The sequence below is a fragment of the Triticum aestivum genome, chromosome 2A (genome assembly GCF_018294505.1).
Source record: "Triticum aestivum cultivar Chinese Spring chromosome 2A, IWGSC CS RefSeq v2.1, whole genome shotgun sequence".
NCBI lineage: Eukaryota > Viridiplantae > Streptophyta > Magnoliopsida > Poales > Poaceae > Triticum > Triticum aestivum.
In genome coordinates this window covers 315,529,513-315,551,817 of record NC_057797.1, presented here as the reverse complement: position 1 = coordinate 315,551,817, position 22,305 = coordinate 315,529,513, and positions in this window count along the sequence as shown.

Below are 22,305 nucleotides of genomic sequence, written 5' to 3'. Positions count from 1 at the left end.
TGGATGGGTGTTATTCGCAAAAATACACTGACTTTCCACATTCACTCGACACATGGAGGACGAAGATTATTCAAACACACAGAAGCCGAGGAGGCGACATTGGATCAATGGCCGAATACATTACTTGGGGATCAGTGAAGGAGGAACGTGCCTTGCAATGTCGAAGACAATATGTGTGCCGAGCACCTTGCTATTGAAGACTAGTTCGGGGGCTACTGAGGGAGTCCTGGACTAAGGGGACCTCGGGCGTTCAGCCTGTTATCCATGGGCCAGATAGATGGACTGTGAAGACATGAAGGCCAAAGACTGCACTGTGTCTGGATTGGACTCTACTTGGCGTGGAAGGCGAGCTTGGCGACCGAAGATTCCTTCTTATGTAACCGACTCCATGTAAACCCTAGATCCCCTCGGTGCCTATATAAATCGAAGGGGATAGTCCGGAAAGGACACCACATATACTCATTACCATATTCATACGCTACACTTCTAGGGTTTAGCCATTATGATATCGTAGTAGATCAACTCTTGGAGTACTCATATTCATCAAGATCAATCAAGCACGAAGTAGGGTATTGCCTCCATAGAGAGGGCCCGAACCTGGGTAAACATCGTGTCCCCCGTCTCCTGTTACCATCGATCCTAGATGCACATTTCGGGACCCCCTACCCGAGATCCGCCGGTTTTGACACCGACAGCAGCCTCACCCCGCAGTCATACCAGTCCCTCGTACTCCCCATCGCTAGGGACTCCAGTGTCCCTTCTTCCATGACTCCAGATCATTCCCATATTAAGCCTCCTCGTCGTCCACCATCGTGGTGCGTTCGACAATGTGTGGTCAACAATGAGAGCCAACGTGGAGTACGTGGAGAGGCTGACAGCTAGGAACCACTAGCTACATCTTCGCACGTAAGCTAGTGCCTCCTTATTATGAGTAATAAATGATTCCTCCCTCTAACAGGTTGGACCCACCAGCTACAATCTTCGCACGCAAGAAAGTTCCTTCTTATTGCGTAGAAAAAAGTTTCTTCCCCATGACAGCTGGGACCCACCCTGTCCAAGCGTACGTAGCGTTGTCTGTCTGGTCGCGAACATGTACATACATATTGATTGATCGATGTCTCTGCAAGGATGAATTGTGGCCGAGCAACCAGCGGCACATGTCATAGTACAGTCCCCTACATAGCAGTCCACATAGTCATGTCTAAATCGAGTACACGTACGTACAACCACGCTGCAAAAAATATGGGCATGTACATACATACGGACATGGTCTCGAACACGTACATGCACATACGTACGGCTAGGGCTCATGTACATGGATAGGCAACAGACGGCAGCAACGGCCTGCTATTCATTGGTAGCCAACCGGTTGGGCCAAAACAGAGAAAACAACATCATGTTTACTGGGAGCCAAGCAACTGGGTCGAAACGCGTCCTGTTCATCGTGAATGAAGCGACTTGATCAGAACACATCCTATTCATTGGGAGCCAACCAGCTTGGACATAACAGCCAAAACGGGATCTGGTGTAACACAAAATGGAGGAAACAGACTTCTCGACAACCATGTATGGTCAAAACGTGGTCCTTTTCATCGGGAAGGGTGTGGCATACCCAAACGGTTTTTTGTCCGCTGGGCCCAAACGGACGCCCGCAAACTATGTGGGTTGGAGTTGCTCTAAGGGTATATACAATGGTGGCATATATAACCTATAAACCTTGCTAGACTACCCGCTCATCTTGAGCCATCGCGCGCATTATGCATTTTTCACCGCTCGATTGAGTTACCACAGTGTTTATTTGGCTGCTGGCGATTGGTCAACCGTCCATTATTTTTACGTTCGCAGCCGCTTCAGTTGAGAATGACGGGTGGGGTTTTGAGTCCGTGGGGGCCAGCGAGCAGAGGCTGGGATTCTGTGCAGCCTAGGTGAACGATTGTGCGAGGGTGGGCTGCTCCCGATTAACAGGGGAGACTGATACGTCTCCCAACGTATCTATAATTTTTGATTGTTCCATGATATTATATTATCTGTTTTGGATGTTTATGGGCTTTACCAAACACTTTTATATTATTTTTGGGACTAACCTATTAACCGGAGGCCCGGCCCAAATTGATGTTTTCTTGCCTATTTCAGTGTTCCGAAGAAAAGGAATATCAAACGGAGTCCAAACGGAATAAAACCTTCGGCAGAGTTATTTTTGGAACGGAAGCAATCCAGGAGACTTGGAGTAGACGTCAGGGAAGCTTCGAGGAAGGCACAAGGCAGGGAGGCGCGCCCTACCCCCCTGGGCGCGCCCCCACCCTCGTGGGCCCCTCGTGGCTCCCCTGGCTGACTTCTTTCTCCTAATATGTCCATATACCCTAAAAACATCGGAGAGCACAATGGATCGGGAGTTCCGCCGCCAGAAGCCTCCGTAGCCACCGAAAACCAATCTAGACCCATTTCGGCACCCTGCCGGAGGGGGGAATCCCTCTCCTGTGGCCATCTTCATCATCCCTGTGCTCTCCATGACGAGGAGGGAGTAGTTCTCCCTCGGGGCTGAGGGTATGTACCAGTAGCTATGTGTTTGATCTCTCTCTCGTGTTCTTGAGTTGGCACGATCTTGATGTACCGTGAGCTTTGCTATTATAGTTGGTTCTTATGATATTCTCCCCCTCTACTCTCTTGTGATGAATTGAGTTTTCCCATAGATTTTTTCTTATCGGATTGAGTCTTTAAGGATTTGAGAACACTTGATGTATGTCTTGCATGTGCTTATCTGTGGTGACGATGGGTTATCACGTGATCCACTTGATGTATGTTTTGGTGATCAACTTGCGAGTTCCGTGACCTCATGAACTTATGCATAGGGGTTGGCACACGTTTTCGTCTTGACTCTCCAGTAGAAACTTTGGGGCACTCTTTGAAGTTCTTTGTGTTGGTTGAATAGATGAATCTGAGATTGTGTGATGCATATTGTATAATCATACCCACGGATACTTGAGGTGACATTGGAGTATCTAAGTGACATTAGGGTTTTGGTTGATTTGTGTCTTAAGGTGTTATTATAGTACGAACTCTATGATAGATCGAACGGAAAGAATAGCTTCATGTTATTTTACTATGGACTCTTGCATAGATCGATTAGAAAGGATAACTTTGAAGTGGTTTCGTACCCTACCATAATCTCTTCGTTTGTTCTCCGCTATTAGTGACTTTGGAGTGACTCTTTGTTGCATGTTGAGGGATACTTATATGATCCAATTATGTTATTATTGTTGAGAGAACTTGCACTAGTGAAAGTATGAACCCTAGGCCTTGTTTCCTAGCATTGCAATACCATTTGTGCTCACTTTTACCACTTGCTACCTTGCTGTTTTTATATTTACAGATTACAAAAACCTATATCTACTATCCATATTGCACTTGTATCACCATCTCTTTGCCGAACTAGTGCGCCTATACAATTTACCATTGTATTGGATGTGTTGGGGACACAAGAGACTCTTTGTTATTTGGTTGCAGGGTTGCTTGAGAGAGACAATCTTCATCCTACGCCTCCCATGGATTGATAAATCTTAGGTCATCCACTTGAGGGAAATTTGCTACTGTCATACAAACCTCTGCACTTGGAGGCCCAACAACGTCTACAAGAAGAAGGTTGTGTAGTAGACATCAAGCTCTTTTCTGGCGCCGTTGCCGGGGAGGTTAGCGCTTGAAGGTATATCTTTAGATCTTGCAATCGAATCTTTTTGTTTCTTGTTTTATCACTAGTTTATTTTATAAAATAAAAAATGGAATTGAGTTTGCCTCATATGCTTCATCCTTTTAATATATTTTGTGAGAACGATGGAAAGGAAAATTGTGCTCAAATGCTAGAAGAAGAAGTCTCTAAAATGTTTGGCACTAAATCTTTGAATGATGAGCATGATTGCAATGTTGTTAGTATGAACTCCTTGAATATCCATAGTACTAATGATGATTGCACTAGTCATAATGAAAATGTATCTTTTAAGCATGTCAATATTTGTGGAGTGTATAGAGTTTGCAAGTACACACCAAATAGGGAAGATAGATTTTGCAAGAGGCATAAGTATTCAGAAACTAAATGGTTGCAAGAAAGGCTAGATGTTTGTGTTGAAAATTTAAAATTTCTTCGCCATACTTGTGAACTTTGCAATGAACATGGTCATTCAAATCTCCAATGCAAATTGTTTCATGATCGTATCGTGTCCAAAAATTGTGATGATTTGATTTCCCTTGCACGTCATAATGAACTTAGTTTGCTTTTGGGTTATGAAGAAATGAAACGTATAACTAAGCATATTCCGGAATATAACCTTGAGAAATTCCTCGATATTGATCTAGAAGAAATTTTTATGTATTGTGCGGTGAATTGCATTGAAAATCTTTATATTGCCAATTAAATAAAGAAAATAAAACAAATAGAGGATGAAGAGAATACTAATGAAAGGGAAGAGGCTTCCCAATATCCTCCTATTATTTCTTATGATGAATCAGGTAACGAGGAGGAGCCTTCTATTCAACCAATCCCATCAATAAGGAGCTCCAAAAAGAGCATTGAACCCACACATAATGTGAAGAATAAAAAGAAAAGACGAAGAAGTAAAGGTGAAAAGGTATCCCTCCCAAATGATGTTGCCCCTATTACTCATTGTGATGATGATAATTGCTATACTATTGGTGCTATCCATACTATTAATGATGAGAGTGATTATGCTTATGATATGAAAAGGCCCAAGCTTGGGGATGCTATGTTTGATTAGAATGACATGTCTGAGAATATATTTGCTACAATTAATGTTTGCCCCAAGATTGGGGATGCTATGTTTAATGAAGATGATATTTCTAGCCTCCCAAGTTTTGATATGCAAATTTATTATGATGATAGCATGCCTCCTATTTATGATGGTTATATTGATGAAAGTGGGTTTGGAAGAGTGTCAACATTAGGAAGTAATGATCCCACTATTTTGGAGGGTGTTGAATCTTATTGTGACAATTATGAAAGTGGATTTGGAGAGGTCGTGACTTTATTTAGTAATGATTCCACTATCTTGGAAGAGGTTTCAATTAATTATGATGAGAAAAAAATTGCTACTTATGATGATTATCATGATGACACGTATGCTATAAAAAGTAGTGATGAATATATTAAAACTTGTCATGATTATGATCACCCTTTTCCTGAATATTACTCTTTTAATGTAACACCCTCGATGCGGCTATATCTCCCACGTGTCGGAGCACGACTTAGAGGCATAACCGCATTGAAGGCAATGTCGCAAGTGGGGCAATCTTCACACAACCCATATACTGAATAAAGAAAGAGATACATAGTTGGCTTACAATCGCCACTTCACACAATACATGAATGTAGCATTACAGCAACCAGATACAATCAAGGTCCGACTACGGAACCAAAATAAAAGAAGACTACCCCTAATGCAAAAGATCCCCGATCGCCCCGACTGGGCTACACTATTGATCAACTAAAACGAAAACAACACAAAGAACGAGATCTTCATCGAGCTCCTCCTTGAGCTCGGTTGCGTCACCTGCACAGTATCATCGGCACCTGCAAGCTGGTTTTGGAAGTATCTGTGAGTCACGGGGACTCAGCAATCTCACACCCTCGCGATCAAGACTATTTAAGATTATGGGTAGGGAAAAGGTATGAGGTGGAGCTGCAGCAAGCGACTAGCATATTTGGTGGCTGACATACGCAAATGAGAGTGAGAAAAGAAGGCAAGCACGGTCGAGAAACTATGATCAAGAGGTGATCCTAGAACAACCTACGTCAAGCATAACTCCAACACCAACACACGCGGTTGGTGCAATTTAATTAGGATAAGTTTCAGGTTTTCTACAACCATACATTAACAAATTCCCATCTGCCCATAACCGTGGGCACAGCTTTCGAAAGATACAATCCCTGCAGGGGTGTCCCAACTTAGCCCATCACAAGCTCTCATGGTCAAGGAAGGATATTCCTTCTCCCAAGACAATCCGATCAGACTCGGAATCCTGGTTACAAGACAACTCGACAATGGTAAAACTAAACCAGCAAAGCCGCCCGATGTGCCAACAAATCCCGATAGGAGCTGCACATATCTCGTTCTCAGGGCACACCGGATAGGGTCAAGCTACAAGTAAAACCAACCCTCGAGTTTCCCCGAGGTGGCCCCGTAGAATGCCCATTTCGGACCAACACTCAGAGGAGCACTGGCCCGGGGGGTTAAAATAAAGATGACCCTCGGGCTCCGGAAACCCAAGGGAAAAAGGCTAGGTTGTTAGTGCAAATGGTAAAACCAAGGTTAGGCCTTGCTGGAGGAGTTTTATTCAAGGCAAACTGTCAAGGGGTTCCCATTATAACCCAGCCGCGTAAGGAACACAAAATCAAGGAACATAACACCGGTATGACGGAAACTAGGGCGGCAAGAGTGGAACAAAACACTAGGCATAAGGCTGAGCCTTCCACTGCTTACCAAGTATATAGATGCATTAATATAAATAAGAGATATTTTGATATCCCAACAAATATCCATGTTCCAACATGGAACAAACTCCATCTTCACCTGCCACTAGAAACGCTATAAGAGGGGCTGAGCAAAGTGGTAACATAGCCAAACAATAGTTTGCTAGGACAAGGTGGGTTAGAGGCTTGGCTTAGCAATATGGGAGGCATGATATAGCAAGTGGTAGGTATCGCAGCATAGGCATAGCAATAGAGCGAGCAACTAGCAAGCAAAGATAGAAGTGATTTCAAGGGTATGGTCATCTTGCCTGAGATCCCGCAAGGAAGAAGAACGATTCCATGAAGAAGACAAATGGACGTAGTCGAACGGATCCTCACAAACGCGACGTTATCGGAACCAACCCAAAGAAGCAACACCGAAAAGAAGCAAACAACATGGTAAACAACCATCACATCAACAAGGCAAGATGCACAACCAAGTATGATGCATGTCCGGTTTAAATATGCATGGCATGGCAAAGTGCAACAAACAACACTACAAATTAAGTGGAGCTCAATATGCAGCGAGTTGCATATTGACAGAACACCAGATGTCTTATTTAGTTCTCTCTCGTTTATGTACCCTACAATATTAAATGTTGTTTAACATGGCAAGAGGTGAAGCAAAGTAAAACTACCTATCTAGGCAAGTTTAAATGAGGCCGGAAACAATGAACAACAACTCCGGTAAATCCCCATATGCAAATATTTTAGGTTTGGTACTGTTCTGCCCTAAACACAATTTTAGAGTTAATAAACATGCAAAGTGATGACACCATGCCAAACTAGGCATTTTTCTACCCCATTTACATATAAAGTTTATTAGAAACCAAGCTACAGTTATTTAGTTATGAATTAAAACATTTTAACAAGTTATTGGAGCAAATTTAAACAAACAACATTTTAAGCATTTTAAACATGGATGAAAATGACATATTATGAAACTAGATGAAAAACTAAGCATATTTCATATATAAAGTTTTTACATAAGATGCATAGTTTGTGAGTTATTAAAATTATGAATATGAGGGTCTTTTCTATAAAACTGCGCAATTCGGGATAAATGGACAAAATCACAGATCCGGGAAAAAACAAAGACGGGCCGAAACTGAGCGCTCACATTGGGCTTGGCCCGGTTGGGTAGAGAAGGGAGCAGCGGGCGGCCTCATCTGGTCGTGGCCCATGCGGTCACTGGCGCGGAGCTTGGCCTCGCATGGCCCAAGACCCGTGAAGGCTGGCAGGCTCGCAGTGGGAGCTAGGCCGGAGGAGAGGGCGAAGGGCAGGCGCTGCTGGGCCTTGGCGGCACTAGCAGCCCATGCACACATGCGTGCACGAGCGGGCGATGTCGTCGTGGGGAGGAGGTCAACGCGAGCAGGGGCGCTGCACTCTGCTCGTTTTTGAAGAAGAACGGCAGCGACAGGTTCAGGGCGACACCGGGTGAGGAACGGGCACGGGCGGCGGAGGTGATCTCCTGTGGGGCGGCGCAGCGCGGCTTGAACTCCGGCAAGGCGGAGGTTCGGCGGAGAGCAGAGGAAGGAGCTCCGCTCGGACAGAGGAAAGGGATGGCGCGGTGACTCTCTCCGGCGAGACAGGGACTTGGCGCGGTTCTCGTCGGTGTCCTACTGGAGTCTCTCGTCTCCGGCATGGTCAGTAGGGCGAGGATGACGGCGACCGGACGCGGGAGCGAGCGAGGGAACGATGCCCGACGACGCGAAGGCAGAAGGAGCTAGCAGACATCCAAGGCATCCTGCGAGGCACAGAGAGAGAGAGAGAGAGTTGAGAGAGGGGGAAACGGGAGGAGCACGGGAAGGTGGAGAAGGAGGGGGGCGGCCGGTGCTCATCTGGTTGGCTCCTGGTTCGCTCGCCGGTGCGGAGGTTGGCGGTGACGCGGGGTCGAGGGGCTCCTCCCCTCGATCCAATTGAGAGCGAGGGAACAGGGGGGGAGCACGAGAGGATCTGGATCGAAAAAGGGTAGTGACTGGGCGCGGAAGGAGAGGCGCAGGTGGATCGGGAGGAGATCCCGAGGTTGGGGGGAGGCTGTCGGCTGGCTAGATTTGTCGGGGAGGATCCTGAGTAAGGTGGAGACTGGGTGGCGGCGCGAGGAGGGAAAAGAGGGAGTTGGTCTAGGGTTAGGCTAGGGTTTGATCTGATTTAGTAAGTGGGTGCACTATAAGTAGGAAACATAGGGTTGGGATTAGACCCTCCGATCATAATCGAGCGGTCAAGAATAAAAGGTTAGCGGAGTCCAATTAACAAAATGGGGACGTTTTGTAGATGTTTCGGGATGATCCGGACACAACGGTAGCGACAGTCCGAGTCGGGTTCGGGACAACTATCAGACGTGCGCGCGAGGAGGGCCGCGGGCTGATGAGAGAGGTTAGGTTGGACCTGGCAGTAGGTAGTGGGCTGTGTAGACGGTCTCGAGCTGAGTGAAGAGAAAAGAGGGAGGCCCAGCGACTGTTTTCGGAGACCGAAAACGTCCGACGATTTGACCGACTATATTGTCGCTATAGTTATCCGTTGGGGCGTCAAACGCACTCCGAATGCGATGAAACTTGGCAGGTGGCCTACCTACACTATAATAAGACCGCACGCCAACTTTCGACCCAAACCGAGAACATTTTCTGGCCACTTATAAAATAATATTTTGGACGTGCCGCAGGCGCGTGCAAGGGTGTCTGGGCTCAGAACGGACAACGGACGAAACTGGGGAAACCGGACGGATGCAAGTTTTGAAAACATGATGATGCAATGCGGATGGTGACATGATAAGATGCAACACGCAAGAAAATGACATGGCAACAACAACGAATAACTGGAAGCCACCTGGCGCGTCGGTCTCGTGGCGTCACAACACTCCACCACTATGAGAGGATCTCGTCCCGAGATCTAGGATGGCACCGGAGGGAAAAGGAAGAGGAAGATAAGAGGTAAAACTAAGTTGCTTCTTTGACAAATGAGTGAAACCAAAGAACCTTGCGAGGTTGAACAAATTTAAAGAAGAAAACAACGAAGATGAGCAAAGTTGAAAACACTCCGCTAGAAAAGAGGAACAAGGAACATTACTAGAACCTTGTGGGTTGAAATACATAAGAAAAGTGTTACAATGGACAATAGGTACGTGCAAGCACTCCGATTGAAATGAGATGTACAAGGAACAACAAGGATCAATTACGACAACACTCCGGTTGGACATGGAAGGTAAAGAATATAAACTTTGCCAAATGAAAGCACTTGGATGAGACTCCAGTTAGATGGATAAGCAAAAGAAAGAACATGATCATCACAAAACAAGATGATGAGCGAAGAGAGTAACATCACAATGCCTCCAGAAGGAAGAATAGAAGATATATCATTGGAATAAAAAATGGAGAAGAAAATGCCAACTTCTGCCACGAACAGAAACAATGGATTAGATTGATATCAACAAGGAGACGGGAAACTTATTCCACCGGGAGGATAAATGAAGAACTTGGGTCATTTATAAGCACCATAAATAGCAACAATCCTTAGGGAAAGCTTTAGGTGAAATATAACCCAAGATAACTCCAACGAAGAGATTGATGGATTGAGAAGAGCTCATGCTAGAAGAGATTGATGGGTTTAACTTTCTCATTCTTAACAACAAGTGAATCATGAAACATGAACTCAAATTATCAAGAATGACATAATACCATCTCAAAAGATAAGATAGAACGAATTGTACTTCGGAATGCAAGATGAAGAATACTTGAAGTATATCTTGACGGATCATAGCTTCGAGAGATATCTTGAAGAACAATAGAAGAGTGAAAAAGGATCCTTGACGAACCACCATGTAGCCTCCATGACCAACTCCGGTAACAAAAGGATAACGAAAAGAAAGAGAAGTTGAAAACACAAGGTGAAACCTCGTAATGATTTAGATGGGTCTCCATGATAATTACAGCTTGGAACTCCGAGAAAGAAAAGATAAAGCATCTCGAACCAAGAATGTGATATGATGAACCACTCCGGAAAGCAGGAATTGAATTTACTTGATGAAACAAGAATAAGAATTACATTATGCTTAACCTTCATCAAATAAATTGTTGACAAACAATGGATTTGGCACACTACTTATTCTCGTAGAAAGGATTAAGATAGATATAGCGCAAACTTGATAAGATCTTCAACGAATCACCGGTCGGGTTGAAACAACGAATAAATTGATATGATAAACGGAGGAAGTAAAATCTTTGAAGAATCACCGTAAGAATTGGAAATGAATGAAGAAAACGAACACATCAGCAGGAGGAATTGAAAAATGAGCGAAGATACTTGAGAGAATTTAGATGCAAGTGAATGAAGAGATCCCGAATTGATTAGAGAAAACTTGAACGAAGCACCGGTAAGATTTGGAGAACGAGAGCTAAAAGCTAGAATGAATAAATCTTCTGAAATGATGGGCTTCATAGAAAACAAACTGAAATACTCTTGAAATGCTCCGGATAGGTGAAAAGAAATTCTCACAACCAAAACAATTATGAGAGGATGGCACGAAGCTAGAGCCATGAATCTTGAGGAGAATGGAGCAAGATTGAGAGAAAAAATATTCTTCGGTCTTCAAATGTTGAGAATACCGATGAGAAACACCACCATGAATTGTTGAGATACTCCGGGATGAAAATTAGAAAGGTTGAACCAACGATGAAAAGAATTTGAAAGATCTTGGATAAAGACATTTGACTGATGATGAATCATCCTTACGTGAAACTTCGAAAAGAATTTGGGATAGCTCCGGGAAAATAAAAAGAGTCAGGTAAGATCCTGGGAAAAGACCTGTGGGTTAGGGCCCACTGAAAAGAAACACCGTAGAACGATTTGAAGAGAGATTGCACCGGTTGAAATAAATGGCTTGAATGAGATAACAATCTCGAAGTAGCTTGAACGGATCTTTAATGAAAAGACGAGCCTTCCGAGATATCTTCAGCACTCCGGAACAAATGAATAGCGAGAGGTGAATGATTAAGAATTGCATCGGCATGAGAAAACATTGAAATGAGGAAAAGGCATGTGATCAACACAAAAGGTTTGAATTTAATCCGCCGGCGAAGAAAATAATGAAGAATGACGAACGAGTAGAGCATCTTCAAGAGAACCACCGTGTAAGGACGTTGATTGAAAAGAAAGAGGCATCACATCCATAAAATGGATAACGAATTAATAAAACCGAGTCCTAGAAGAAAAAAGGGTGGGAGGGTGGGAAAAACAAAGACACTTGGAGACGGATGAAAACAAACACCGTTGAGAATACTTAGAGTTGGTCTTACGGTTGTTGAAAATGATCGGATCCACTTGAAGAGTAACACGCCGGTTGAAAAGGATTGACATGACAATCCTAATTATCATGAAGGATTGTATTCACATAGGAGTATGAGAACACCGCTTAGGAAAGGTGTGGACTCAACATTTGACTTCGAAGCAACTGGAATACCACAAATCAAAACAAAAACAAAGGATTGGCTTGCAAAATAAGCCGGAAGAAACATATGATAGAGATTTCGTCCGAAGTTTTCGTGGTGGGGCCTACACGGGCTCGATCATACAGTACCATCATGTACAAGGTAGTGCACATGACATACGAAGCGTCCCCGAGTCAGCATAGCCAAGGACTCTTTAAGACACAACGAGACCATTGTAAAACCAACCGTGGATAGGGGACCACTAGACGTCGAACCACAATCTCATATCATGCATCTGTCGGAAAGATATCCTACGAGCTACTTGAATTCACACTTATAAACTCCCAAAATTTTCCGGTTATACAATCAGGTGTTGGGGATATAGGGGAAGCATAATAGCTCACCCAAAACTAGCAAATCCTACATCCAGCTGTATCCATCCTTCAACGCATAACCAAGAAACCTTCGGAAATCATTTACCTCAACCTTCGAAAAGCATCCTTTATACGAGTTATGGCAATACTCCTGAACTCCCGCCCTAGTACTGGGTGGTGTCGAGGTTATCTCACCAACAACTGCATAAAGGAGCTTTTCGATGTCGGCGAAACTCAGGTATTCCAGAACTGCAACGATAAAATTGTGACGACAACACCTCGGAGCTCAACTCCCCGGGACACTGCTGCAACCCCTAAATGTCAGGAGGCACCAAGACCAATATTCTCATCACAAAACCATTGGAACGATTCCAAGATAACAGCGTGATCCTAAAAAAATTTAGTGAAATTTGAGAAGAGAAGAGTCAAAACTCTACGTCAGGATACCTCACAAGTGCGACGAAGGGACTGAGGAGTAAAAAGAATCCTACTCTTCGATATGTATAATCCTAAATGACTCAAAACATTTTCAAGACTCAACAATGCCAGTGATTCGATCAAGCAGGGGGCTCCTAAGTCGGGAAGGCTCTGATTACCAACTTGTAACACCCTCGATGCGGCTATATCTCCCACGTGTCAGGGCACCACTTAGAGGCATAACTGCATTGAAGGCAATGTTGCAAGTGGGGTAATCTTCACACAACCCATGTACTGAATAAAGAAAGAGATACATAGTTGGCTTACAATCGCCACTTCACACAATACATGAATGTAGCATTACAACAACCAGATACAATCAAGGTCCGACTACGGAACCAAAATAAAGAAGACTACCCCTAATGCAAAAGATCCCCGATCACCCCGACTGGGCTACACTATTGATCAACTGAAACGAAAACAACACAAAGAACGAGATCTTCATCGAGCTCCTCCTTGAGCTCGGTTGCATCACCTGCACGGTATCATCGGCACCTGCAAGCTGGTTTTGGAAGTATCTGTGAGTCACGGGGACTCAGCAATCTCACACCCTCGCGATCAAGACTATTTAAGCTTATGGGTAGGGAAAAGGTATGAGGTGGAGCTGCAGCAAGCAACTAGCATATTTGGTGGCTGACATACGCAAATGAGAGCGAGAAAAGAAGGCAAGCACGGTCAAGAAACTATGATCAAGAGGTGATCCTAGAACAACCTACGTCAAGCATAACTCCAACACCATGTTCACTTCCCGGAATCCGCCGGAAAGAGACCATCACAGCAACACACGCGGTTGGTGCATTTTAATTAGGATAACTTTCGGGTTTTCTACAACTGGACATTAAGAAATTCCCATCTGCCCATAACCGTGGGCACGACTTTCGAAAGATCAAATCCCTGCAGGGGTGTCCCAACTTAGCCCATCACAAGCTCTCATGGTCAACGAAGGATATTCCTTCTCCCAAGATAATCCAATCAGACTCGGAATCCCCGTTACAAGACATCTCAACAATGGTAAAACTAAACTAGCAAAGCCACCCGATGTGTCGACAAATCCCGATAGGAGCTACACATATCTCGTTCTTAGGGCACACCGGATAGGTCAAGCTACGAGTAAAACCAACCCTCGAGTTGCCCCGAGGTGGCCCCGCAGGCTGCCCATTTCGGACCAACACTCAGAGGAGCACATGCCCGAGGGGGGTTAAAATAAAGATAACCCTCGGGCTTCGGAAACCCAAGGGAAAAAGGCTAGGTTGTTAGTGCAAATGGTAAAACCAAGGTTGGGCCTTGCTGGAGGAGTTTTATTCAAGGCGAACTGTCAAGGGGTTCCCATTATAACCCAACCGCGTAAGGAACGCAAAATCAAGGAACATAACACTGGTATGACGGAAACTAGGGCGACAAGAGTGGAACAAAACACCAGGCATAAGGCCGAGCCTTCCACCCTTTACCAAGTATATAGATGCATTAATATAAATAAGAGATATTGTGATATCCCAACAAATATCCATGTTCCAACATGGAACAAACTCCATCTTCACCTGCAACTAGCAACGCTATAAGAGGGGCTGAGCAAAGCGGTAACCTAGCCAAACAACAGTTTGCTAGGACAAGGTGGGTTAGAGGCTTGGCTTAGCAATATGGGAGGCATGATATAGCAAGTGGTAGGTATCGCAGCATAGGCATAGAAATAGGGCAAGCAACTAGCAAGCAAAGATAGAAGTGATTTCGAGGGTATGGTCATCTTGCCTGAGATCCCGCAAGGAAGAAGAACGAGTCCAGGAAGAAGACGAACGGACGTAGTCGAACGGATCCTCACAAATGCCACGTTATCGGAACCAACCCAAAGAAGCAACACCAGAAAGAAGCAAACAACATGGTAAACAACCATCACATCAACAAGGCAAGATGCACAACCAAGTATGATGCATGTCCGGTTTAAATATGCATGGCATGGCAAAGTGCAACAAACAACACTACAAATTAAGTGGAGCTCAATATGCAATGAGTTGCATATTGACAGAACACCACATGTCTTATTTAGTTCTCTCTCGTTTATGTACCCAACAATATTAAATGTTGTTTAACATGGCAAGAGGTGAAGCAAAGAAAAACTACCTATCTAGGGAAGTTTAAATGAGGCCGGAAACAACGAACAACAACTCCGGTAAATCCCCATATGCAAATATTTTAGGTTTGGTACTGTTCTGCCCTAAACACAATTTTAGAGTTATTAAACATGCAAAGTGATGACACAATATCAAACTAGGCATTTTTCTACCCCATTTACATATAAAGTTTATTGGAAACCGAGCTACGGTTATTTAGTTATGAATTAAAACATTTTAACAAGTTATTGGAGAAAATTTAAACAAACAACATTTTAAGCATTTTAAACATGGATGAAAATGACATATTATGAAACTAGATGAAAAACTAAGCATATTTCATATATAAAGTTTTTACATAAGATGCATAGTTTGTGAGTTATTAAATGTATGAATATGAGGGTCTTTTCTGTAAAACTGCGCAATTCGGGATAAATGGACAAAATCGCAGATCCAGGGAAAAACAGAGACGGGCCGAAACTGAGCGCTCACATTGGGCTTGGCCCGGTTGGGCAGAGAAGGGAGCAGCGGACGGCCTCATCCGGTCGTGGCCCACGCGGGCACTGGCGCGGAGCTGGGCCTCGCATGGCCCAAGACATGTGAAGGCTAGCAGGCTCGCAGCGGGAGCTGGGCCGGAGGAGCGGGCGAAGGGCAGGCGCTGCCGGGCCTCGGCGGCACTAGCAGCCCACGCACACATGCGTGCATGAGCGGGCAAGGTCGTCGTGGGGATGAGGTTAACGCGAGCAGGGGCGCTGCACTCTGCTCGTTTCTGAAGAAGAACAGCAGCGACAGGTTCAGGGCGACGTCGGGTCGGGAACGGGCACAGGCGGCGGAGGTGATCTCCTGTGGGGCGGCGTGGGGCGGCTTGAACTCCGGCAAGGCGGAGGTTCGGCGGAGAGCAGAGGAAGGACCTCCGGGACTTGGCGCGGCGCTCGTCGGGGTCCTACTGGAGGCTCTCATCTCCGGTGTGGTCAGCAGGGCGAGGACGGCGGCAATCGGACGCGGGAGCGGGCGAGGGAACGATGCCCGACGACGCGAAGGCAGAAGGAGCTAGCAGACATCCATGGCATCCTGCTAGGCACAGAGAGAGAGAGAATTGAGAGAGGGGGAAACGGGAGGAGCACGGGAAGGTGGAGAAGGAGGGGGCGGCCGGTGCTCATCTGGTTGGCTCCTGGTTCGCTCGCCGGCGCGGAGGTTGGCGGTGACGCGGGGTCGAGGGGCTCCTCCCCTCGATCCAATCGAGAGCGAGGGAGCAGGGGGGAGCACGAGAGGATCTGGATCGAAAAAGGGTAGTGGCTGGGCGCGGAAGGAGAGGCGCGGGTGGATCGGGAGGAGACCCCGAGGTTGGGGGGAGGCTGTCGGCTGGCTAGATTGGTCGGGGAGGATCCTGAGTAAGGTGGAGACTGGGTGGCGGCGCGAGGAGGGAAAATAGGGAGTTGGTCTAGGGTTAGGCTAGGGTTTGATCTGATTTAGTAAGTGGGTGCACTATAAATAGGAAACATAGGATTCGGATTAGACCCTCCGATCATAATCGGGCGGTCGAGAATAAAAGGTTAGAGGAGTCCAATTAACAAAACGGGGATGTTTTGTAGATGTTTCGGGATGATCCGGACACAACGGTAGCGACAGTCCGAGTCGGGTTCGGGACAACTATCGGACGCGCGCGTGAGGAGGGCCGCGGGCTGACGAGAGAGGTTAGGTTGGACCTGGCTGTAGGTAGTGGGCTGTGTAGACGGTCTCAAGCTGAGAGAAAAGAAAAGAGGGAGGCCCCGCGACTGTTTTCGGAGACCGAAAACGTCCGACGATTTGACCGACTATATTGTCGCTATAGTTATCCGTTGGGGCGTCAAACGGACTCTGAATGCGATGAAACTTGGCAGGTGGCCTACCTACACTATAATAATACCGCACGCCAACTTTCTGCCCAAACCGAGAACATTTTCCGGCCACTTATAAAATAATATTTTGGACGTGCCGCGGGCGCGTGCAAGGGTGTCTGGGCTCAGAATGGACAACGGACGGAACTGGGGAAACCGGACAGATGCAAGTTTTGAAAACATGATGATGCAATGCGGATGGTGACATGATAAGATGCTACACGCAAGCAGATGACAAGGCAACAACAACGAATAACTGGAAGCCACCTGGCGCATCGGTCTCGGGGCGTCACATTTAATGTGGAACCAATTTGTAGTATTCGAGTTTCTTATGGTTCTCCCACTATTCCAAATGAGAAGAATTTTGCCTATGTGGAGAGTAGTAAATTTTCTATGCTTGTAGATCATGAAAATAATGCTTTAGGTGCTGGTGATATTGTTGAATTCATTCATGATTCTACTGAAAATTACTATGAGGGAGGAACATATGCTTGTAGGAATTGCAATAATATCAAGTTTCCTCTCTATGTGCTTAAAGTTTCGAAGTTATGCTTGTTTTGCCCTCCTATGCTAGTTGATTATGGTTCCCACAAGTTGTTTGCTCACAAAATCCCTATGCATAGGAAGTGGGTTAGACTTAAATGTGCTAGTCATATTCTTCATGATGCTATCTTTATGTTACAATTCTTATCTTTTATGTGAGCATCACTGAAATCACCATGCCTAGCTTGGGGTATTAAACGATAGCGCTTGTTGGGAGGCAACCCAATTTTTATTTTTGTTCCTTGCTTTTTGGTTCTGTTTAGTAATAAATAATTCATCTAGCCTCTTTTTATATGTGGTTTTATGCTTTTAATTAGTGTTTGTGCCAAGTAGAACCTTTGGGAAGACTTGGGGAAAGTCTTTGTGATATTGCTGTAAAAAAACAGAAACTCTAGCGCTCACGAGATTTGCTTCCATTTTTTTACTAGAGATTGCTATTTAGTTAATTCTTTTGAAGATGATTAATAGATAAATTCCTCATGTCCATCAGTTTATTTTAGAATTTTTGGGGTTCCAGAAGTATTCGAAATCTACAGATTACTACAGACTGTTCTGTTTTTGACAGATTCTGTTTTTCGTGTGTTGTTTGGTTATTTTGATAAATCTATGAGTAGTATCGGAGGGTATGAACCATAGATGAGTTGGAATACAGTAGATATTACACTAATATGAATTTAGAATGAGTTCACAACAGTACCTAAGTGGTGATTTATTTTCTTATACTAACGGAGCTTACAAGTTTTCTGTTAAGTTTTGTGTTGTGAAGTTTTCAAGTTTTGGGTAAAGATTCAATGGACTATGGAATAAGGAGTGGAAAGAGCCTAAGATTGGGGATTCCCAAGGCACCCCAGGGTAATATTCAAGGACAACCAAGAGCCTAATCTTGGGGATGCCCCGGAAGGCATCCCCTCTTTCGTCTTCGTTCATCGGTAACTTTACTTGGAGCTATATTTTTATTCACCACATGATATGTGTTTTGCTTGGAGCGTCATTTTATTTTCTTTTGTTTTCCTTGTTGTTTGAATAAAATACCAAGATCTAAAATTATTAAATTTCATATAGTATTCACATAGTTGCATAATTATTCGACTACTCATTGATCTTCACTTATATCTTTCGGAGTAGTTTATCATTTGCTCTAGTGCTTCTCTTATATCTTTTAGAGCACGGCTGTGGTTCTATTTTATAGAAATAATTGATATCTCGTGCTTCACTTATATCATTTTGAGAGTCCTTTAGAAAAGCATGGTAATTTACTTTGGTTATAAATTTTAAATGCTAAGAGAAGTTGGATGCTTGATAGTTGTTTTGAGATATAAAGGTGGTAATATTAGAGGTGTGCTAGTTGAGTAATTGTGAAATTGATGAATACTTGTGTTGAAGTTGGCAAGTCCCGTAGCATGCATGTATGGTAAACGTTGTGTGACAAATTTGAACCATGGGGTGTTCTTTGATTTCTTTCCTTATGAGTGGCGGTCGGGGACGAGCGATGTTCTTTTCCCACCAATCTATCCCCCTAGGAGCATGCGCGTAGTGCTTGGTTTTGATGACTTGTAGATTTTTGCAATAAGTATGTGAGTTCTTTATGACTAATGTTGAGTCCATGGATTATACGCACTCTCACCCTTCCATCATTGCTAGCATCTTCGGTACCGTGCATTGCCCTTTCTCACCTTGAGAGTTGGTGCAAACTTCGCCGGTGCATCCAAACCCCGTGATTTGATACGCTCTATCACACATAAGCCTCCTTATGTATTCCTCAAAACAGCCACCATACCTACCTATTATGGCATTTCCATATAGCCATCCCGAGATATATTGCCATGCAACTTTCCACCGTTCCATTTATTATGACACGTGTCATCATTGTCATATTGCTTTGCATGATCATGTACTTGACATCATATTTGTGGCAAGGCCACCAAGCTTAATTTTTCATACATGTCACTCTTGATTCATCGCAATCCCGGTACACCGCCAGAGGCATTCACATAGAGTCATATTTTGTTCTAAGTATCGAGTTGTAATTCTTGAGTTGTAAGAAAATAAAAGTGTGATGATCATCATTAGAGAATTGTCCCATGTGAGGAAAGGATGATTGTAATGCCCCGAGACCGATGTGCCAGGTGTCGTGCAGTTATTCGCTGTTGTTGCATTGTCATTGCTTGCGTGTCATGCATTGCATATCATGCCATCATGTGCATTTCATTTGCATACGTGTTCGTCTCATGCATCCGAGCATTTTCCCCGTTGTCCGTTTTGCATTCCGGCGCTCCGTTCTCCTCCGGTGGTCATTTCTGTCTTCTTCTCGTGTGTGGGGATTAAACATTTACGGATTGGACCGAGACTTGCCAAGCGGCCTTGGTTTACTACCGGTAGACCGCCTGTCAAGTTTCGTACCATTTGGACTTCGTTTGATGCTCCAACGGTTAACCGAGGGACCGAAAAGGCCTCGTGTGTGTTGCAGCCCAACACCCCACCATTTTGGCCCAAAACCCACCTAAACCTATTCTATCTTCTAGAGCGTTCGATCACTATCGCGTGGCCAAAAACCGCACCTCATTTGGACTCTCCTAGCTCCCTCTACCTATATATATGTGGCCATCCCCAATATTTTCGCGGATGAACCCTAGCCCCGCTCCTCTCGCATCGCCGAACATGTCCATCCGGTCGCAGGACATGTCCACCCCGGGCCGGCCACGTCGCCCGACCAATGGCGCGCCGCCATGTCACCGTCGCCGCCGCCCTCGGCCTATCCCCTTGCGCCACCTGGCCCCTGCCTCTTCTCCGCCGCCGCGCCTCACCCGCCGGCCCGCCAGGGCCCGCGCGGGGCCCTCCGGGCCCGGTCGCCGCCACCTGTCGCTCGGCTCGTGAGAGCCCGAGCCTCGCCTCCCGCACCCCGGCCGAGCTCCTTCGCCGCCTTGCTCGTCGCCCGCCGCGCCGGCGCCGCCCCGCCGGCTCCCCACCTCGTCGCCGGCCGCCGCCCCGCCGCGCCAGCTCCGCCGGAGGCCGCCGCCCGCCGCCCTTCGCTCCGGCGCCGCCCGCTGCACCTCGCCTCGCCTCTTTCATGCTCCGGCCACCACGGACATGAATTCCGCCGAGAGCGCCGCCACCTCGAAATCCGCGCTGGATCTGGATCTGAAACCCTCCTCGGTTGACTTTCTCGTCCCTAACCCTATTTATCTTGCATACTTTGACCTGTTGTATCTCCGCATCCGTAGCTTCGATTCATGCATATAGCATATCAAAGTGTTCGCCTTAGAGAGTACATCATTTCATCTCATTGCATCATTTTCATTTGAGTTCATCTTGATGCCCGAAATGCTGTTAGAAGAGTGCTACTTGAGATAATTGTCAGATCTGCTGCTCCATTTAGTTATTTGTCATTTTTGCCATGATTAATGTGTGCATGATATGCCGATGAGCCCTAGATATGTTTTGTTAAGGGTTTTGCCATCTTTCCAGAGGTGCAACCCATGTATTTTTTTGATGTGTGTGGTGACTAGCACAAGCTTGCAAAGTGGTGCACTTGTTAATGCTGATTTCAGGGACTTAGCATCTCCACTAAGTCCTTGGCCTGTTTATCTCATATGGCCATATGTTCATGTTGTTTCCTAGTGATCCGTGCCTCTTTTGAGGATGATCAGTAAGGATGTTTTGTTAATCTTGTAGTGCTCTATCCATCCATGTCTTTGTTTGTAATTATGGAGCACTCTAGCTTGAGTCAATCGAGCTCTACTTTTGCTACTTCGTGAATCTGGGCAGATTGTCTACTTGTTAGCGATTTTTGCCGATGATGTTGTAGTTGATCCGTGCATGCTATGCTATTGTTCTTGCCATGTCTAGCTTGAATTTTGTGTATTCTTGTTGGGTGTATGCTTAGCTTGTCATCACTTGCTTTGTAGTGAGTGCATCGAGCTCGTAAACATGCCTACTTGATATCAGTTTCAGCATGCTCCAGTTTTCACAAAGTCGAGAACTGATTATGTTTTTACCATGTTCACATGCTTGCAATTGTATTTTCTGATCCCTTTTGGCTCAAGGTCACTAAGGGACTTTTTTTAAACTCTTTGAGTAGCTCCATTCCATGCTTTCCTTTGCCATGTTCAGTTCCTGTAGCATGTAGTTTTCATGCTCCCAAGAGTGCTATCTGATCTGAAATTCCAGACATGTATTGATTTCACTAAGTCTGAAATCTGTTTGTCAAATGCATTTTTGCCATGCTTGTTTGAACCTGTTAATGGATGAATTGGTCGTAGCTCAGTGCTAGACTTTTGATAAGCATCATGAATGGATTCCAGCCATGTATTTTGTTGCCATGTTTGGGTGTTGTAGCATGTTCATCGCATTGCATTTAGATGGCTACTTGCTGTAAATCGCAGGCCGGTGCCATATTTGAATTGCTTGCCATTTCCAAACCGTAACCCCGATTCCGGTGATCTTTATATCGTTTTCAAGAGATTTCATCTCATCTTTCCAGTGGCACACTTGGATTTCCATGTTGAGGACAGGTTCATGCATTTCCTTGCAAATCATGCATATGCATCGCATACCGCATCTCGCATATCATACCATGTTCATGTGTTGGTTGTTTACTATGTTGTGTGCTTCTTTCCGGTGTTTGCTTCTTCGGGTTGGTTCCGGTTACGTCGCTTTTGTGAGGACCCGTTCTTCTAGGTCCGTTTGTCTTCTTCATGGACTCATTCGTCTTCTTCGCGGGATTTCAGGCAAGATGACCATACCCTCGAAATCACTTCTATCTTTGCTTGCTTAGTTGCTCGCTCTTTTGCTATACCTATGTTGTGATACCTACCACTTGATTATCATGCCTCCTATATTGTTGAACCAAGCCTCTAACCCACCTCTTATAGCGTTGTTAGTTGCAGGTGAAGATTGAAGTCTATTCCTTGTTGGAACATGGAGATGTTGTTCCTTGTTGGAACATGTTTACTTGTTGGGATATCACATTATATCTTATTTAATTAATGC